Below are 19,737 nucleotides of genomic sequence, written 5' to 3'. Positions count from 1 at the left end.
CGTTCGCTGGTAACCAGGGTAAACATCGGGTTACTAAGCGCAGGGCCGCGCTTAGTAACCCGATGTTTACCGTGGTTACCAGCGTAAAAGTAAAAAAAAAAAAACCATACATACTCACCATCTGATGTCCGTCAGGTCCCTTGCCGTCTGCTTCCTGCTCTGACTGTCTGCTGGCCGGAAAGTGAGAGCAGATCACAGCGGTGACGTCACCGCTGCACTCTGCTCTCACTGTACGGCGGCACTCAGTCAGAGCGGGAAGCGGACGGCAAGGGACCTGACGGACATCAGATGGTGAGTATGTACGGTTAGTTTTTTTTTACTTTTACGCTGGTAACCACGGTAAACATCGGGTTACTAAGCGCGGCCCTGCGCTTAGTAACCCGATGTTTACCCTGGTTACCCGGGGACTTCGGCATCGCTCCAGCGCCGTGATTGCAAAGTGTGACCACAGTCTACGACGCTGGAGCGATAATCATACGACGCTGCGACGTCACGAATCGTGCCGTCGTAGCGATCAAAATTGCACTGTGTGACAGTACCCTAAGTCGTATGGCAAGACTCGTTAAAGGGTTAATATTGACTTTTAGGATTTCTACTTTCAATAGGTGGTACTAGAGTTCTAGTCCTCTTTCCCTCTGAAGAGGTAATTTGCATATTCTTCAGGAAGAGATGTCAGTGGGGAGAGTACATGCAATGATTACATAAAGAACAGTGAGATCTGCTGTGGCTTTGGCCTGGTAAGCCAACAAAGAACATGAGAGTAGTGCGAGAGATGCTGGCAATTGACTGGAGCAAAGTGATATTTTTAACTGGCCACATGAGAGTAGCTAGAATAAGTGAATTACAGGTCCTTGAGACAGAAGATCTACAGAGTAACAGACTTGTGAGTCTGGGAGACTGTAGGCAAATGAATTAATGCCTACATATTGTCAAAAGTAATGTGATAGTTTCAACTAGTTTAGCATCATATTAGGACTAGTTGGGCCCTATTTGATAAATGGACATCTGGAGACTCAGACTAAGGCCGGGGACACACACAACGTATAAAAAAACAGTCCGTTTTTCACGGACGAGAATCGCACAAATGTTTCCCAAACAGTGATCCGTGTGCAGTGCGAGGATGCGATTTCCTCGCATCAAATGATCCTTTTGACATCCGTGTGACATCCGTATGGCATCCGTATGCCGAGATTTTATCGCAGGCTTGCAAAACCGACATCTAATGGATTTATGTGCTCAAATGTTCGGGAAAACATATATACAGTATATATATATAGAGAGATATGTCATTGAGACACATATATATATATTCTGTATTTATATTTAATTCAGCTCGATATCTGTGAAAAGCCGGTAATTCAATTGCCGGCTTTTCATTTCTCCTTCCCAAACCCGACATGATATGAGACATGGTTTACATACAGTAAACCATCTCATATCCCCTTTTTTTTGAATATTCCACACTACTAATGTTAGTAGTGTGTATGTGCAAAATTTGGACGCTGTAGCGTGTAAAATAAAGGGTTAAATGGCGGAAAAAATTGGCGTGGGCTCCCGCGCAATTTTCTCCGCCAGAGCGGTAAAGCCAGTGACTGACGGCAAATATTAATAGCCAGGAGAGGGTCCATGGTTATTGGCCCCCCCGTGGCTAAAAACATCTGCCCCCAGCCACCCCAGAAATGGCACATCTGGAAGATGCGCCTATTCTGGCACTTGGCCACTCTCTTTCCACTCCCGTGTAGCGGTGGGATATGGGGTAATGAAGGGTTAATGCCACCTTGCTATTGTAAGGTGACATTAAGCCAGATTAATAATGGAGAGGCGTCAATTATGTCACCTATCCATTATTAATCCAATTGTATGAAAGGGTTAAAAAACACACACACACACACACACACACACACACACACACACACACACACACATGATTAAAAAGTATTTTAATGAAATAAACACACAGTTTGTTTTAGTATTTTATTGCTCTCTCAATCCATCCGGAAGACCCTCGCTTGGCAAAATAATAAACCCACAATATACATACCCTCTCTGATGAACTGTCACGTCCCACGAGGTAATCCATCTGAAGGGGTTAAAATGTTTTACAGGCAGGAGCCCTGCTAATGCAGCTGTGCTCGTGTCTGTAAGCCCCGGCGAATGAAGGAAATGTAGGTCAATGACCTATAGTTACCTTCAGTCGCGGTGATGCGCCCCCTGGTGGATGTCCTCATGAACTGCAGCCTGGGAACTTTTTCCCACGCTTCAGGTCATATGAGGACATCCACCAGGGGGCGCATCACCGCGACTGAAGGTAACTATAGGTCTAATGTAAGTCTACGGGAAACTCGAGCATTTTTCCGGCGGCCCCTTTGGCAGTCTGCAAAGAGACTCAAAAATTGCAGAAATCGAAGGGATCAGTGCTCAAATGACATTGGGAAGACTCCTGGAAGCATTTCTTACTCCCTGGTTACTTCTGTGAACAATGTTGTCAGAGTCTTATGCCACTTTTACAGACTCACAATAAAACATAAACAAAATGGATTTTCCTGGGAAATATGTTAAGGAACATCCTTTCCAGTGTAATGAGTTGTATATAAGGCAAAATAAATATCCAAAATCAAAAATGCTCCTCCACACCTTGGGCTATGTTCACACATAGCGTTTTTGATGCGTTTTTCAAGTTTAGCATTGCGTTCAACCAAGACAAATGCATTCACTGCTAAATTTAATTTTAACATTTTACAACCTTATCTGGCCATGGGGTGTGTGACACATCATCAGACACATCCTGTTTTATTTATGAAGGAGGGACTCTGAAAGTCACAAAGCCTATTTTTATAGGGCCATCAGGCGGCCTTTACTATTCTTAAAGGGCCAGCAGTCGGCACTCACTATACTGAGAGAGCCATAAGCCGGCTATGCTTTGTTGTTGGCATTATTAAACAGTGGGTCTCCTATACTGTTATTGCAGTGAGTGGCAGGGCTGCTTCAAATTTGGACGCACCCCAATACCCCTTTCCAGAGATGTACAGGAGGGCCTCCTGAAAACAATGGTCCCATTATTAGGAAGTGGGTCTCCTATACTCTTTGCCTATGCATTGAATGCAAGAACTGACAAAAATTTGGACCTACCCCAATGCCCCATGGAAGAGATGTAGAGGAGGGCCTATTGAAACAAATGCTCCCATTATTAGGAAGTGGGTCTCCCATAGTGTTTGCCTATGCAGTGAAGCAACAGCTGCCAAAAATTTAGAGGAACTCCAATGCCCCTTGGAAGAGATGTAGAGGTCAGAGGGCCTCCTGAAAACAATGTTCCCATTATTAGGAAGTGGATTTCCCATAGGCTTTTCCTATGCAGTGAATGCAAGGGCTGCCAAAAATTTGGAGGCACTCCAATGCTCCTTTGAAGACACGTAGAGGAGGGCCTCATGAAAAAATGTTCCCATTATTACCAAGTGGGTCTCCCACAGTGTTTGTCTATGCAGTGAAGCAACGGCTGCCAAAAATTTGGAGGAACTCCAATGCCCCTTGGAAGAGACGTAGAAGATCGCCTCATGAAAAAAAATTTCCCATTATTATGAAGTGGGTCTCCTATAGTGTTTGCCTATGCAGTGAATGAAAGGGCTGCCAAAAATTTGGAGGCACTCCAATGCCGCTTTGAAGAAAAGTAGAGGAGGGCCTTATTAAAAAATGTTCCCATTATTAAGAAGTGGGTCTACCATCTTTTTTGCCTATGCAATTAATGCCAAGAGCTGCCAAAAATTTGGAGGCACCCCAATGCCTCTTTCAAGAGACATAGAGGGCTTTATGAAAAATGTTTCCATTATTAAAAAGTGGGCCTCCCATAGTGTTTGACTATGCAGTGAGTGGCAGGGCTGCCCAAAATTTGGACGCACCCCAGTACCCCTTTGAAGACAGGTACAGGAGGGCCTCCTGAAAATATCGTTCCCATTATTAGGAAGTGGCAGGGCTGCCAAAAATTTGAAGGCACTCCAATTCCCCTTGGAGGAATCATGAAGGAGGGCCTCATAAAAATATGTTCCCATTAGAAAGGAGTGGATCTCCTATACTTGTAATGCCCATGCACTAACTGTATGGGCTGACAAAAATTTACCCCTGGGGGTATAAATGAACATACGGTCTAACAAATTGTTTTTATGGGCGTCATAAACACCCTTTAAAAAAATGATGTGGGTGTTGCATCACGGACCATGGTCACCCTGGTGTAATGGTGGTGGAGGATGAGGGTGAGGAGGAGGAGGACAACAGCAAATAGGCCAAATCTGAAAGTGTATACCTATGTGTGGGTGTGAAGAGGTGCATGGGAATAGACCTCCCAAAAAAAGACACTGTATTTGAGTTTATGTTACGCTGCTATCATTCTGTGGTGTTGAGACGTCTGGCCCAATCCAGCCCTTGTTAATTTTTATAAGAGTCAGCCTGTCAGCATTTTCAGTTGACAAGCAGATGCGCTTATCAGTTATAATTCCACCAGCGGCACTAAAAACCCGCTCTGCCAGCACCTCCAAGGCGTAGAGAGCCAGTTCATGCCACGTGTCCAGTTTGGATACCCAATAATTATAAGGCAAAGAGGAATCACAGAGGAAGTTGGTATTATAAGAAAGGTACTCCCTCAGCATCTTCAAAAAATTTGCACTCCTTGTGAGAGTACCACGTGCCTCAGGGCCTGTGCGATGAGAGGGTCTGAGAAAACTCTCCCAAAATTTTGAGAATGCGACGGTCACGGGAATGGGAGCGTAACATAAACTCAGCCATGCATGCCAAACTGCTAACAGGCAAGACTTCCATGTCCTCACCAAGAGGACAACTGACCATGTTCTCCTCCTCCTCCATGTCTTCAGGCCATCCATGCTGAACAGACGGTATGACAGTTGTGCAGGTAGTACCATCTATAGCGCATGAAACTAGTTCCTGTTCTTCCTCCTTCTCTTCCTCATCGTCACCCAATCCATGTTGGGATGAGATGAGGCTGGGCTGTGTGTAATTAACCTGTATGGTTTTTTGATCCATCTCATCATGCTCCGCCTGCAATGCATCCTCTTTGATTGTGAGCAGAGAGCATTTCAGAACACAGAGAAGCGGGATGGTGAACCTAATTATGGCGTCATCGCCGCTCACCATCTTGGTGCAGTCCTCAAAATTCTGGAAGATGGTACACATGTCTGACATCCATGTCCACTCATGAGTTCTTATGTGTGGAGTAGGAACTGAATACCAATGGCCTTGTTGATGCTGGTAGTTAACAACTGCCCTCTTCTGCTTACAAATCCATCCCAACATATGCAGTGTAGAGTTCCAACATGTGGGGACATCACATATCAGCTGGTGAGCCGGAAGTTGCAAACGCTGCTGAAGCACAGCAAGGGCACCGGAAGCTGTAGCTGACTTTCTAAAATGGGCACACAGATGGCGTACTTTGACAAGCAGATCCAGCAGCCCTGAGTAGGTTTTGAGAAACTACTGAACCACGAGGTTAAGCACATGGCCATGCATGGTACGTGTGTGAGCTTGCCTCGCCTCAGAGCTGCCACCAAGTTCCGGCCATTGTCACACACGACCATGCCTGGCTGTAGGTTCAGCGGTGAAAACAACAGATCTGCCTGCTCTTTCATAGCTGTCCACAACTCTTAAGCATTGTGCAGTTTGTCACCTAAACATATCAGCTTCAGCACAGCCTGTTACCGCTTGGCTGAGGCAGTGCTGCAGTGCCGCCAGTTTGTGACTGATGTGGTCATTTTGGAGATGGAGGCTGAGGAGGAGGTGCAGGATCTGTAGACTCTGGGGACAATCCTAATTGACCTAGGGTCCACAATCCTTGTTGTTGGGAGGATGTGTTCCATCCCAAGGTGTGACTGGGTCCCGGCTTCCACTATGTTAACCCAGTGTGCCTTCAGGGAGATGTACCGTCCCTGCCCACAAGCACATGTCCACGTGTCTGTGGTTAGGTGGACTTTCCCAGGAACTGCATTGTTGAGGGCACAGCTAATGTTGTGGGACACATGCTTGTGTAATGCGGAGATGGCACACCGGGAGAAATAGTGGTGGCTGGGGATGGATTACCGAGGGACGGTCGCCGCCATCAGGTTGCGGAAAGCATCTGTATCCATGAGCCTTAAAGGCAAAATTTCGAGTGCAAGCAGTCGCGAAATGTGTGAATTTAATAGTGTGGCCTGTGGGGCGTTGGCTGCGTATTTGTGCTTGCGTTCCAAGGACTGGGTTATGGACAACTGAACGCTGCACTAGTTGGTGCTAGTTGAGTGTGTGCAATGACAGGTGCAGGGCAGGAGGCATTTTCACATGCACCATGGACAGGGGATTGGCTTGCATGCACAACAGCAGAAGAAGCAGTGGTGTCACCCACAAACACTGTTCCTGGGCCCTGGGGTTTGGCCCACGAAGTCTGGTGCTTTGCTGCCATGTACCTGATCATGCTGGTGGTGGTCAGGCTGGTAGTTTTACTACCCCTGCAGATGCTGGCCAGGCAGATGGTGCAAATGGCCTTTTTGGGGTTACCGGCAGAGTCTTTAAAAAACAACCAGACTCGGGAAGACCTAACAGTTGGAGTGGCAACTTCCGTCATGTTGATGTTTCGGGGAACATTTGTCCGCCTTCTGTTTGTGGCCACCACACTGCTTCTTCCTGCCTGTTGGGGTGCTATGCCTTTCTCTCCTTGTGTGCTGTTGTCCTCACTCTGCATGTCCTCCTGGCAGGTGGGGTCAGCTACTATATCATACACCACCTCGTCTTCCACGTCCGCATCCTGGTTCTCCGCCTGACTTTCTGGCAATTGTGTCTCATCATCATCCACCTCTTGTGACACTTTCCCACCGTCGCCTTTGTGTGACCGTGACTGCTCAAATATTTGGGCATCACTACATGCGATCTCCTCTTGCCACGCTTCAAGTGGAACTGGTGAGAGGCCCGAATCTATAAATGAAAAAGTGAACAGCTCTTCGGAGTGTCCAAGTGTGGGATCAGTTGCCTCCGGGCATTTTCTTAATGGTGGGAGGAAGGAGGATCAGGGTGAGGAATATGCGGTCCAGACTCACGGCTACTGAGACTTGACCGTGTGGAAGACAGGGTGGAGGTGGTGGTGGCAAAGTGACTGGAAGCATTATCCTCTATCCAACCAACAAACTTTTGACAATGCTCTCGGTTCAATAGTGGTGTGCTGTGGACCCTAGTAATTTGTACAGGATGGTCGGGTGAGAAGTTGTGGGTGTTTGTTGTGGCACTATTTCAGCTTGCCCACAGCGTCGGCCTCAGTGTCTGCATGCACCATCACCATCACGTCCAATTCCCTGTCCATTGCCACGCACTTTGCCCATTTTAAATGGAGGAAAATATTTTCCACGCTCACTACAAATGGCTGAATTTGGAGCGAACTTATATGTGATCCGTGTGATGGACAAACCACAGTTTTAAATAGCTGACCTGTAGCTATTTTTACCAGCAAACTGGTGTCAATAACTTCAATAGCAAACTGCAACAAAATTTATAGGGAGGCCAGAAAAGGCAGCATTTTGAGTGCACTTTTTATCTCTGATCCACGTGTGATGGACAAACCACCGTTGGCTGGCCTGTAAAAAAAATATTCCTGGCCCCTGAAACCTGGGGCTATGTCTACAAATATCTGTAATAGCAGCAACAGCAGCAGACATAACTAGAATGGACCCCCTTGCTATATGCACTGCAGTCTGCCACATACACTGCCTGTCTGCCTAGCACTGATATCTATGCAGCTTTATTAGTCCTCAGAAGGACTGTTAGTTCAGATGGATATGTGTATAATATATGGTATACCCACACTAAGTAAGAACCAAGCAAATCTCTCCCTAGCTCAGCAGCAACTCTCCCTACACTGCCTGATTCCGTAGCAGACTGTGACGAGCATGGCGGTGCCAGGTCTGATATAGACCTGATGACACTGTGCGGCCAGCAATCACTGTAATCCCATAACCAACATGGCTGCGGCATTACAGTGCATGGCAGACAATCCCTGCATGTTCATTGGCTCTCTAAAGAGCGCCAAAAATGCAGGGCAGGGACCGGAGCTCCCGCCTAGCAATCCCGGAAATGCTCGGCGAGCTCCGAGCATCTTGAGCACTGAGATGCTCAGGCGAGTAACGAGTAATAGCGAGCATGCTCGCTCATCACTAATGATATGTTTTTGGATATTTTTCTGACTAGAGGAATAAGTATATGCATTGTAGGAGTGTGTGTGTACTCAGTATAGGAAGCACTGACAGTACTTCCTTCTTCTGCACCTGCAGTTATTCTTGGGTGTATTAAGAGAGCATGAGCTTCTGGGTTCTAGGAGATCCAGTCAATCTCTGCTATGCAGGCAAGAGGTTTAATTTCTCCTGTAACTGGGGCAAATTAATCAACTCCAGTTACAGGGTAATAAAAAGAATGTATTAATATGTTAAAATACACATCTGCAAATCATTTGTGGCGTTGATACAAAGATGTGACGAGGACCAGACTAGTGACGGTGATGAATGGAGGAGTTAGAGAGCTGAGCGCTATGGTGAGTATAAGTATTTTTTTATATTTGCTTCATCCTACGTTTATTATGCTCTGGGATTTTTAGAGACCTCAAACATAATAAGGGACATTAAATCCCGGACATTAAATTTCCAGGGAAAATCCACAAATTCAAATTTTGTCTGATCCCTTCTTGTGATACTGGAAACACGAATTGGTCTGGTAGCTGTAGAAATCCCCAGTGGTACCAGGTCATCCTTTTATGAATGGCAGGTGCAAACCCATGAATCAACACCTAGAGTATGCTACTCTTCTGCTGTAGGGATTAGCCTCACTTAGAACTATAGTGGATTATAGGTTTGAGGCACACGCTGACCAGCAAAGCCATTTCTACTGTCCAGGTTGATAGTAAGCGGCAAAGGTGCCCAGAATGCCGTGCAGACAAATGATAGTGCAAAAGTGGACATTGTCCTTGTTCCTCTGAAAAAGAGAATGAAGCTGCTCATCAGACCAGGGTAATAAGAATCTTTTTTGCTCATGTCTGATATGTATGTATATATCAGATATGCGTAAAAAGATTCAAATCACCTTGGTAGATTCAAACTACCCTGCTTTTACAGTTAATTTTCAATTCAGTTACCTTTCATAAATTACTCCCTTAATCCCAAAGCTCTCAGACTTTCTAACTCCTTACTTAAGGCTCACATTCATCCTGCTCCAGGGTACCTCATTCAATACCTTCTCACGTCGTATATATAATTTATAAAAAAACACACTTCCAGAAATAAAACAAATGTCCTGCACAGACGTCAGATGCAATCTCACTCATCTTTTGATACCGCTACAAGAACTGACCCGGAACTAATACAAACAGATGGGAGCCTCCATTAAACTCTGTATGCGCCCCTCTTCCACTACCTAATATTACTCTGTGTTTGCTGCGCAGCCAGAGGATATTCGGCCTGTGACTGCTACCAGCTGCTAGCTGCACAGGGATCCATGATACACAAGCTTTTACTTCCACCCTTCCATTAATTTACCCTGAATAGATAGGAAGCTGATAGATTAAGCTTTTACAATGTCATTTGGGTTAAAAGGGCAGCGTTTAGGTTAGAAAGGAAAGTGAAATCCAAAGGAAAATTAATTGTAGTGGTTGTTACAAGGTGGCAGCATGGGAAAACTATGGCACAACCCTGATGTTATGGATAAAAACAATTCCGAGATAAAAGCTTGAAAATCTGAGATTAATTTACCAATAATAGAATTAGTACATTCATTGTCATCACGTGAAGCTCGTTGTCCCCAATGCAAAATTTCTAACAGGGCCCCCAAATATCCTGGGTCTCCAATAGTAGTGGTCTTTTAATGTAGGCCTGTTTGGGTCACTTACCTGTTACAGGTACAGTTACAGTTTGATGTTTACAGAGAATCATGTGCTGCAGAGAACATTGATCTTTTGTGCAGCACAAAAGATAATTTCACCCAATAAATGAGCATTTTGCCAATTCATTAGGTCAGTGTTCCCCAACGTTTCTGACCTTGAGAGCCACATTCAGCTCTGAGAGAGGGTCGCGAGCCACATTCAGCTTCCGCCACCCTCACAATAGTGGCAACCAAAGCCCTCATTACATGCATAATGTTATCCAAAGCCTTTCCATAAAAATCACCCCAAAGCTGTATACTAAGATCCAGGGGTTCCCACAATACCCCCCATTCAGTATTCTCCTATAAAGCACTCCCATCAAACGTTCACATCCAGCTTCAAACACCTCCTCTGACAGGTGGTGTCATCTTGTCTCTAGCGTAACCATACTTAAATTAACTCAAAACCCCTGAGACCAGTATATGTGCATCCAGATCTGCTCTTCTGTGCAGGGCTGCTCACAAAATTCACCATTTTTTAGATGTGCTCTTCATACCTGTTTGCTAGACCTGGAGCTAATGCACCAAGCTGGCAGGCAGCCGCGAGCCACAATTCATGGGACCACGAGCTACATGTGGCTCCCGAGCTACAGGTTGGGCACCTCTGCATTAGGTGAACGTTAGACTGCAAGATTATTGTGAAAAGAGCATTCCTAGGAACGCTTGTTCAAAATAATCTTTCAGTGTAAATAGACCTTTAATTCTTGTGATTTTCACCAATTCAATATAGTACACGGCTTTGTGATCCAGTCTGGGCTGAACATAATTTTCTGCAAAATTCTATACTTGCAGTTATATGCCAACTAGGTTTTCATCTGCTTCTCTCAAGAAAACATTGAGAGAAGCAGGAACATTTTCTAGTTGGCACAGCATCGCAACAATGCAAATTGCATACATGCAGTGATGTGATGACCACTCGATCTGGCAAAACAGGGTAATCCTGGTAATGGGCACTTCACACAATGTCAGGAATTGACAATCTGCAATTACATAATGTGATTGCAGAAATTTATATTCAGCTCAGAAAAATCCTTTTACAATGTTATGTGTAATCATAGTGTGGCATTGGGTGGTAATGTTGCTGGCGAGGCACTGGTCTTCTCCTATCACACCCTGTTGCGCTACTTGAAAGAGTGGGTCTTGGCTGGTTGTTGGTGTTAGTGTGTGGGCCATACGCCTGTGCAGGCCACCTTTAGGTGATGTGTTGGCTGGCCAGGACCACAAATTTCACAGATTAATAAGGGAAACTTCCAGGCAAACATGGTGACTTTACTGAACTTGATAAGGGTTATATACAAGGGATAGTGGGTTCACAGTCTTAAGGCCCCGTCTCACATAGCGATTTACCAACGATCACGACCAGCGATACGACCTGGCCGTGATCGTTGGTAAGTCGTTGTGTGGTTGCTGGGGAGCTGTCACACAGACAGCTCTCTCCAGCGACCAACGATCAGGGGAACGACTTCGGCATCGTTTAAACTGTCTTCAACGATGCCGAAGTCCCCCTGCAGCACCCGGGTAACCAGGGTAAACATCGAGTTACTAAGCGCAGGGCCGCGCTTAGTAACCCGATGTTTACCCTGGTTACCAAAAAAAACAAACAGTACATACTCACCATCTGATGTCCGTCAGGTCCCTTGCCATCTGCTTCCTGCTCTGACTGAGTGCCGCCGTACAGTGAGAGCAGAGCGCAGCGGTGACGTCACTGCTGTGCTGTGCTCTCACTGTACGGCGGCACTCAGTCAGAGCAGGAAGCAGACGGCAAGGGACCTGACGGACATCAGATGGTGAGTATGTACTGTTTGTTTTTTTTTACATTTACGCTGGTAACCAGGGTAAACATCGGGTTACTAAGCGTGGCCCTGCGCTTAGTAACCCGATGTTTACCCTGGTTACCAGTGAAGACATCGCTGGATCGGTGTCACACACACCGATTCAGCAATGTCAGCGGGACCTCAACGACCAAAAAAAGGTCCAGGCCATTCCGACACGACCAGCGATCTCACAGCAGGGGCCTGGTCGCTGGTACGTGTCACACATAGCGAGATCGCTACTGAGGTCGCTGTTGCATCACAAAACTTGTGACTCAGCAGCGATCTCGCTAGCGATCTCGCTATGTGAGACGGGGCCTTTAAGTATGTCTCCTTCACAGTAAGAAGCTTTTCCTTCCCACTGTATCCTACCCCTCTAGAATACTTCAGGGCTCTGCAGCTTATGTTTCATCTCTACATTGCCACAACCCAACTTATAGGCCACAGTCCTGATCAGCGAATTTCACTCCACTCGCTCAGCGGTTCTTCGTTCTATCCCTATGGATGCCCTTGATTTAAGGCTCGGTACCCTCACTAGTCCCAAGCTCTAAGTCCTATTTAGGTTATTATATTCGGCACTACAAGCTCTCTGGTTTCTCCTGACTCGGTGCCCTATCAGATAAGCTGTGGCCTTCTAGCTGTGTATCTCCCCTTGGCAGAACATCACACTTGTTACTCTTCAAAGTCTATCTCACTCTTTCCAGGAAACATAGTTTTGCCCCTATGACTAAGCCTCCCCCCGTGGGCTAGTCCCAACACATAAATACTTCTGACCCTGCTGTCTGTTGCTGTGCAGAACTTCCTTACACTACACACTATGCACTACATTATTTATCTTACACTATACATTCCCTATAACACTTCTGCACGCTATGCATATTACACTAACAATACTTATCACACTCTAAACATTACACAGGCAAACACCACAATGCAACGCAATTCACATGACACAACATATATATAAGACGCACAATACTAATCACATAATGAGACTGGTACGTGATAATTTATTTTGTAAGGGGTGTGGACTGAACTATCATTCAAAAGAAATCCCTCCTATCACATGGTGCAGTGGTAGGGTCTAAGCATCAAAAGCAAGATGAAGGTACTGGATGACCTGTAACTCTGCATTAAGTTGAAATTAAGAAAAAGGAGGGAAACTTGAACACTTCAGTATTAAATTGGTTTTGCCTGTCAGCATTATCCATTTAAGGTATACTTAAGCCCCTCAACCCTGAAGGTGTTTTTTCATGACATATTGTACTTCATGACACTGGTAAAATTTCTTTGGTAGGAATTGCATTTATTTGTGAAAAAAAAGGAAATTTGGAGAAAATTTGGAAAATTTTGCAATTTTCCAACTTTTAATTTTCATGCCCTTAAATCACAGAGATATGTCACACAAAATAGTTAATAAATAACTTTTTGCGCATATCTACTTTACATCAGCACAAATTTGGAACCAAAAATTTTTTGTTAGGAAGTTGTAAGGGTTAAAAGTTTACCAGTGAATTTTCATTTTTCCAGCAAAATTTACAAAACCATTTTTTTAGGGACCACATCACATTTGAAGTCACATGAGGGGTCTAGATGACAGAAAATACCCAAAGGTGACACCATTATAAAAATGGCACCCCTCAAGATGCTCAAAACAACATTCAAGAAGTTTATTAACCCTTTAGGTGCTGCACAGGAATTTTTTTTTTTTTTTTTAAATAACATTTAACTTTTTTTCACAAAGAATTGACTTCAGATTAAGTTTTTTTTATTTTGACAAGAGTAACAGAAAAAAATGGACCCCAAAATGTATTGTCCAATTTCTCCTGAGCATGCTGATACCCCATATGAGGGAGATAACCACTGTTTGGGCACACAGCAGAGCTGGAAGGGAAGGAGCGCCATTTGACTTTTTGAATGCAGAATTTGCTGGAACAATTGGCAGATGCCATGTCATGATTGGAGAGCCCCTGATGTGTCTAAACAATGAAAATACCCCACAAGTGACACTGTTTTGAAAACTAGACCCCTCAGGGAAGTGATCTAGATGTGTCGTGAGCACAATGAACCCTCAGGTGCTTCACAGAAGTTTATAACGTTGAGTCGTAAACATAAAAAAATAAAATTTTCCTCACAAATATGTTTTTAGCACAAAATATTGCATTTTCATAAGGGTAACAGGAGAAATTGCACAACACAATTTGCTGTTCAACTTCTCAGTACGCCGATACCCAATATGAGGGCGAAAACTACCGACTTTTTTGAGCGTAAAATTTCCTGGAATCATTAGTGGACGTCATATCCCATTTGGAGAGCCCTTGATGTGCCTAAACAGTGCAAACCTCCCACAAATGACCCCATTTGGGAAACTAGACCACTCAAGGAATATATTTTGATGTGTGGTGAGCACCTTGAACCCCAGGTGCTTCACAGAAGTTTATACCATTGAGCAGTGAAAATAATAAAATCACATTTTCCTCACAAAAATGATATTTTAGCCTTAAATTTAGCATTTTCATAAGGGTACCAGGAAAAATTGCACCATACAATTTGTAGTGCAATTTTTCTGAGTACACTCATATGCCATATGAGGAAGAAAACTACTGTTTGGGGGCACGGCAGGGTTCAGAAGGGAAGGAGCATCATTTGTGAAATACCTATATGATGGACTGCTTGCCAGAGATGGGGTGCACCTTACGAAGACTGGAAAACATGTATTTGGAAGTCGCTTTGCTACACTCATCAGGAGAGCTTTAAACTAGAACAATGTGGGATGGGAAACAAAAGGCCAGAAAAAGCCATACACCTGACAAATACTATTGAGAACTCTGCCATTAGAAGTGGAAAGGAAGAACAAAGACAAAAAATCTAAATAATAAAAATATTGGAGGAAGAGAAACCAATCACAAACTAAAATATTTCTATACAAATGCACAAGGCATGGGCAACAAACAAGGAGAATTGGAACTGCTAACACAGGAGAAGAATCATGATGTCATTGGAATCACTGAAACTTGGTGGGATGATACACATGATTGGAATACAAGGCTTGCAGGATACAACTTATTTGCAAGAAACAGACTTGATAAACCAGGAGGAGGTGTCACATTGTATGTTAGAAATGTGTATATCTGCACGGAGATAGAAGCTTCAGAGACTGGGAGATCTGTGGAAACGGTTTGGGTAAGAATACAAGGAGAGAACAATGGAAATGACAACATTGTAGGCATTTACTACAGGCCGCCTGTGCAAGCTGAAGATATGGATGAACTCTTTATGCATCAAATTGCCAAGTTCTCCATAAGATATGGCATAGTGGTCATGGGAGGTTTCAACTATCCAGACATTTGTTGGGAATCTCTCTCAGGCAAAACTAGCAGGTCAAGCAAATTCTTATCCTCTCTTGCTGACAACTTTATCTTCCAAAAGGTAGGGGAGAAAACAAGGGAGTCTGCTACCTTGGATCTAATCCTTATAAACAGGGAGGAAATGGTCGAGGAGGTTAAGGTACCTTCACACGAAGCGACGCTGCAGCGATAGCGACAACGATGCCGATCGCTGCAGCATCGCTGTTTGATCGCTGGGGAGCTGTCACACAGACCGCTCTCCAGCGACCAACGATGCCGAGGTCCCCGGGTAACCAGGGTAAACATCGGGTTGCTAAGCACAGGGCCGCGCTTAGTAACCCGATGTTTACCCTGGTTACCAGCGTAAAAGTAAAAAAAACAAACAGTACATACTCACCTGCGCGTCCCCCAGCGTCTGCTTCCTGACACTGACTGAGCGCCGGCCCTAACAGCACAGCGGTGACGTCACCGCTGTGCTTTCACTTTCGGGCCGGCGCTCAGTAAGTGTCAGGAAGCAGACGCTGGGGGACGCGCAGGTGAGTATGTACTGTTTGTTTTTTTTACTTTTACGCTGGTAACCAGGGTAAACATCGGGTTACTAAGCGCGGCCCTGCGCTTGGTAACCCGATGTTTACCCTGGTTACCAGTGTAAAACATCGCTGGTATCGTTGCTTTTGCTTTCAAACACAACGATACACGGCGATCGGACGACCAAATAAAGTTCTGGACTTTATTCAGCGACCAGCGACATCACAGCAGGATCCTGATCGCTGCTGCGTGTCAAACTAAACGATATCGCTAGCGAGGACGCTGCAACGTCACGGATCGCTAGCGATATCGTTACAAAGTCGTTTCGTGTGAAGGTACCTTAAGAGTGGCTGGGACCCCAGGAGGTAGCAACCATGCTATTTTAGAATTTTGGATAACTAGAGGAGGAAGACCTGTGAAGATTCAGACTCCAAGAATAGATTTCAGAAAGGCAGATTTTAAGGGATCCAATGGCTGAATATCCTTAAGGACAAAAATGTCCAGGAAGGATGGGAAATCTTGAAAAATGAGATTCTCAAAGCACAATCATTAACAATTCCAAAAAGAGGGAAGAATACGAAGCATTTAAGGAATCCAGGATGATGAACACAGAACTTAAACACATGCTAAAAAGGAAGAAAGAAATGTTTATCAAATTGAAAGAGGGAGGCATATCTAAAGAAGAATATAATGCTGTCTGCAGAACCTGCAGGGCATGAATCAGATTATCTAAAGATGACAATGAATTAAGGCTTGCAAGAGATGTCAGAAGCAAAACAATGAATTAAGGCTTGCAAGAGATGTCAGAAGCAAAACAAAAAAAGGATTTTGGGGATATGTCAAAAGTAAAAGAAAAGTCAAAGATGCTATAGGATTTTTACAGGATGAAAATGATGAAATTGTAAGAAAGGATGTTGCGAATGCCGAACTTTTAAATTCCTATTTTGCATGTTTTCTCTCAGAAAGGAAATGTAACATCAACTGATCTTCACTGTCCTATTGGAGAAGAATCCAGGCAATCCATAAACAGATATGCAGCGCCCCAGAGTCCTGGTCGTTGCAGTACTGTGGCTCCGCCACTATGGGGAGCCATGGTGCGTTCGATGGCACTGAAGGAGTTCATCTGATCAGGTATCACAGACACCAATACATTTCACCGCAGGGCCTCCGGGGGGAGCTAAGGGTGCTATTCATTAGGCCACTCCCCACCATAGTGGGTAAACCGGGGGTCAGGCAGGAAGTTAGATCAGAAAAGCTGACTGGATTGAACGAAGCTACACCTTGTGGCAGAGGGTGTTGTGGAGGAAGAGACAGTAGGGTCTCTGCCAGGGGTGGGATCCTGGCAGAGGCTTGGCATTGGAAAGAACGTAACGGGACCGTGCCTGCTCAGAATAGCGGCGGTGCCCTAAGAAAGGACTAGAAGCGAGATAGATTGTGCTGAGTGAGAAACGAGATCAAGCAATAGGAGAATTCCAGTAGGGGTCGTGCTGTAAGACCGAAGCAACACCCTACTGAGGCGCACTACCGGTGGCCGGAACGCCGAGGGAGTAGAATAACATTCAGCTTCAAGCAATACTCCAAACAGCGGCAGGACAGTCAGTTTAAGGCGGGCTGTCTAACACATATCACCTATGAAGTCTTGGGAGGCAATTGCGGGAGAGGGGCGTCTCTAGGGTCCCGGAAGAACTCCAGGCCTACCCGACAAACGGGTGCCGTTCTAACCGTAACATCAGGGAGGGACGGACGATTAGAAGAACATCATTTAATCGAGTTGTGAGGGAACTTAAGAAACAGACACAACAGTTGTGGGGTACTTTCCGTAAGCACAGCAGGGGAGGACTACAACACATAGCGCTAAGAAGGAGGCACCGATTTCCACCTGTGAAGAGAACTCTGGAAGTGCCATTGGACCGGCCGGACTTGCGCAGCCTGGTGAACCGTATTCTGGACTGAGGACTCAGAGATCTCCAGTAAAGAGGTAAAGAGACTGCAACCTGGTGTCCTCGTTATTTACCGCGACCTGCACCCCACAACTGCACCGACATCCACACCGATCATTCACTGAGCGCCCCACGGCAGGGTCACGGACCGGGGCCTAGCCGCCGTGACAACCCCAGAAGCAGAGACTCAGAGGCCCGGTACCGGGTACCCCTCGGCCCTGCGGCAGTGGGGGCGCTACAAATCTTGGCGTCACGAACAGGATCTACTTAAGCCTGAGGAATCAGGTCATGTGTGCCTTGGAACTGTGATTTATTGTGCTTGGACTGTACTTTATTGCAAAGACTGTGCTGTGTCACTTGCGGCCAAAAGTTCGCGCCAAAACCGCCGCCATTACAGCGCTAAGGAGAGCGCAGGAGAAGAAGAAGGGCGTGGAAGTGGGCGTGAACAAGCTGAAGAGCGCGAAAGACAATGGCCGCCCAGTCTAAATATCTCGGCCCCTTGAGGACGTGTCCGTCAGCAGCCGAGATCCGCCTCCTGATCCTCAATGGTGGGCAGAGACAGAGAAAACGAAACCGCCCACGAAGGAGAGAGCGGGAAAAGGACCAGGAAGAAGAAGTGAGCGACATGGAGGACGCCATGGCGAGCCGCCCGGAGCCGGAGCGTGGGGTCGGAGCAGAGGACTCCCCCAGCCACCCGGAGGGGCACCGCAACCAGGCCTCCACCGCTGATGCTGAATTCCTGCAGGCCGGAGTGGACGAGCTCAGCGACCGACCCCGGTGGACGCAGCTGAGCACTGAGGCCGGGTGGAAGAAGGCCATCATCAGGAGCCTCACCAGACGCCCGTCGGCAGCCTCATCTGGTCCGGAGCAGGGAAGAAGTTCCAGCGCTTTGAAGCCGGAAAGCGGGACACTGCAAGCAGAGATGACAACGCCGCAGCGCGAGGCCCTGCAGCCAGCGTTCCAGACCCCAGCGGAGGCAGAGCAGACCAGCACCGGAGGAACCGCATCTGAAGCAGGTATGAAGGACGACCCTGCCCTGACAACTGACACCCCTCCCGCGACTGCTAGTGCCACAGCTGCTGACCCCGTTCCAGTGACTGATCTTGCAGCAGCCTCTACCTCTGCTGCAACAAATGCCCCTACTCAAGCTGTGCAGACCTCCATCGCTGCAAATGATTTAACCATACATGAAAGACGGATTAACGGTGTTTGTCCAGCACTGGGTGTAACCCTGGACCTCACTTTTCCCAGGCCGAGAAGGGTTAAGTGCCAGGTGCAGCCCTGGAAGCCGTCCAACTAAACCTCGGAAATCTGAAAATGTAAATAGTTCTCCTTTTAACTGTTTGTTTACTGTTTGCTGCTAAACCCGTCCAGGGTTAACTTTTTATGGATCCCTTAGTTGACCCGGGATCCTTATTGTTTGTTTTTCTACAAGTTTTACAAACTGAGAAATCATGAACAGTGCTTGATCCAAACTTTCTTGTAAATAGTTTGCACCTTATTAAAGGCGCTTCCTACTGGTTTCATTTAAAGACTCTTTGCGAAGATACCATTCTGGAACCTTTGCTGAACAAAGACTGGTAGGCTGAGAAGACGAGCTACCTCAGAAAGACTTGATCCTCTTTTAAAGGGGATGTCCAACAGCGTACTTACGAGAGATACTGTTTTAAGAACAGTAATGCCATGGTAATGTTGGAATGAGAAAAGTTGTATGTGTTTTAACTAGTTAAATGTGAAGAAATGCTGATGATGATGCTCTGGAAGAAATGTAACTGCTTTGCATATAGGAAAGTTATGTGTGTTCAATTTGTTTAAGATGTGAAACCTAGATAATGTTCTTTAAAAGGAAAGATGCAGAAAGCCCGTAGGGGTAGATTTAGAGTTCTGCTTAAGTGAAAGTAAGAAAGTAATAATGAAGGTGAGGATAGAAGGTAAACCCTGAGTCCCCATAGAAAGTTAGAAATGTGTTACTAAGGACAGAAAGTGGACCCGTAGGGGTTAGTGAGTGAGTCCTAATAGGAGCCAAGTAGAGCCGGCTCCATGTTCTCTAATTGAAAGGAATGTTATGTCTATACCATGTATAGTAGAGAAAGGCAGTAGGCCCTGGCTGAACGGGGCGGTCCTGTAAAAGAAAGGAGAGGCAGTAGGTCTGGTGCCATAGGGACAGGCGGTCCTGCAGATTCA

This window comes from Ranitomeya variabilis, chromosome 3, assembly GCF_051348905.1.
Source record: "Ranitomeya variabilis isolate aRanVar5 chromosome 3, aRanVar5.hap1, whole genome shotgun sequence".
Taxonomy (NCBI): domain Eukaryota; kingdom Metazoa; phylum Chordata; class Amphibia; order Anura; family Dendrobatidae; genus Ranitomeya; species Ranitomeya variabilis.
This window is presented reverse-complemented; position numbering follows the sequence as displayed.